Below are 2,469 nucleotides of genomic sequence, written 5' to 3' on the forward strand. Positions count from 1 at the left end.
CTTAGTAAATGTACATATACACTGAAATGAAATGTTCACATACACTGAAATTGATAAATTACAGATACACATGCAAATATTAGAATTTAGAAATGAACAAATCAGAAAAACTAACTTACGTGCAAATATTCGGCTCTAATTGGAGTTGATGTCCAACCAATCACACTTTGCTTCAAATATTCAATTGCCTTCGTATTAGCCCTGGCGTTGTTTAGAGTAACCCCAAACACATCCTCAAGACCCCAATCCAATAAACATCTTTCTAACATTTGACCAATAGCACTGCCTGTGTGACCTTCAATTTGACAAAACATTATGATTCTCTTTTGTAACTTCCAATTTTGATCAATAAAGTGAACAGTAACACAGATGTAGTTATAATTGTTAGGTGAAGTCCATGTGTCAGTTGTCAAGGACACCCTCATTTTGGAAGCTGCAAAGTAACGTCTCAAAGTAATTTTCTCATCTACATAGAGTTGTAACAGATCCCTATAAATGGTCATACGACTCGGAATTTTGAATCTAGGCTCCAACATTTGCGAATAGGCCCTAAACCCTTCGCCTTCAACAATTCTGAATGGCTTCTCATCAACAATGATAAACACAACAAGAGCCCTTCTGCACGCTTCTTGACTGAAATTAGATGCAGTTAATTTACTATCCTCACCTGGCTTTTGGGGTTCAACCACCAATAATTGCTGTCCTTTCACCTGCTTCTTATTAGGATTCTTGGTGCAATGCTTCAAATGTTTCCATAATCCAGACGTACCATTCTTTTGACTACCGGCTTTCAATTTCTACTTACAATGCTTACATTCTGTCCATTCCCCATTTAATTTTATAAACTCATTCCAAACTTTTGAACTGGATTTCGGCTTCGCGGCTACATCACCAGCATTATTTGTAGCTTCGGTTGGATCAGATTGTGCAGCTTGCTGAGCATCAGCAGAAGGTGCAGGTACAGATGTAGGGTGAATAGAGGAACCAATTTCAGTTGCAGCTTCACTTTGAGTTGTATTTGCATCCATCTGAAATGAAAAACAAAAGTTAAAGTGTTAAACAAAACAGGGCCAGGGCCACCTGCATCTTAGAGCAGATAAGGGTAAACATAAGTTAAAGTGTTCACCGTCTTATTCAAAGAAACTATTGGTTAACACCACAAATTCAAAGGAATTACAGAAAGCTAATCTGGATTTCAAAACCAATTTCACATAACCATGTTGCAGATCATTCTTTCAATTTCAAAAGAAATTACACATCCTTAGATTATAACAAGGACTTACTTATGGCAATGCCTGAAATTGAGATATGTTTCTCACAAAAAATTCAATTCATTCATACCCAAACATAATTTATCATAAAGACTTCCTATCAATAAACATCATAATCACATATAACCTCAGTTAACTAATTCAATTTGTAACAAACTATCCAATAATACAACATTATGAACAGAAAACAACAATCCTCAAAATATCATAAATCTGTCCCAAACTAGATCAGAAACTCCGAATTCATTTTTAAGAACAAAGAGTGGGAGAAAAGGCTAATCTGGAAAACAATTTGAGATTGGGTATAAGTTTATTTTAATAAAAAAATAGAAAGATGAAGAGAACTGAAGCTTATCATGATTTCTTAGTTCCATACAAAATCAAAATCGAAAATAAATAAAAACCAAAATTGAACCCAAAACATAAAACTAGAGATTAAAGATGATCTTACCTCGATTTTCAGTAGCAACTGAAGAATTATCACTGACAGATGACCTCAAATCTCCGTTCTCTACTTCCAACTGCAGTATTATTCAAAACGAAATCTATTAGAACATGAACCTTGTTCTTCAGAGTACATAAACCCAAAAAAAAAATACACAGAGACCAAAGAACAAAGAGGATTAAACGATCTTCATATTCTTCACCTCTTTGTTGATACAAAAGAAAAACAGTTCTTCAGAGCAGATCCATTTACGTAAATGGATACTGAAGTCTTATACAGATGATGATGATGGAAAGGAAATCAAAACTAAAAGTTTGGCATCTTCTCTTCTCTGAGAGGAAACTGAAAAACGAGAGAGGGAAGAAGGAAGAAGGAGAAGGAAACGAGGAGAATGTCCGAGAATACGATGGAGACTAATAAAAGGGTATAACCCCTAATATCAACGGCCAGGATTTAATCCTAAAATCAACGGATACAGATCCTCGGTACTACGGGACGGGACGGGAATAGCCTAGAACCGTTACTTGTACCTACTCTAGGCACGGTACCAGTTTTTGGTACTTGTACCTGTCCCGTATGATCACGGTTCCGGGACGGTACCGGTACGGTTCCTGCGGTTCCGGTACGGTTCCATGGGACGGGACGGTTCCTGTGCAGCCCTAGGCGGACCTTCTATTAACTAAGACTACCATAATAGTACATATTGGTAATTCCTCCAAGTCATTTTTTGAGGAGTCATATTCACACCTTTTT

General features: G+C 36.7%; 1 long non-coding RNA gene across 1 annotated transcript; it reads right to left on the reverse strand.

The window, feature by feature from the left end:
- Window positions 1-931: 931 nt before the first annotated feature.
- Window positions 932-2,097, reverse strand: LOC113329605. The gene is made up of 3 exons (XR_003349967.1): window positions 1,919-2,097; window positions 1,723-1,792; window positions 932-1,028 (listed from the first exon to the last, which is right to left on the reverse strand). It is a non-coding gene; the product is annotated as an uncharacterized LOC113329605 (long non-coding RNA).
- Window positions 2,098-2,469: the final 372 nt, after the last annotated feature.

This window comes from Papaver somniferum, unplaced genomic scaffold (genome assembly GCF_003573695.1).
Source record: "Papaver somniferum cultivar HN1 unplaced genomic scaffold, ASM357369v1 unplaced-scaffold_117, whole genome shotgun sequence".
NCBI classification, from domain to species: Eukaryota; Viridiplantae; Streptophyta; class Magnoliopsida; order Ranunculales; family Papaveraceae; genus Papaver; species Papaver somniferum.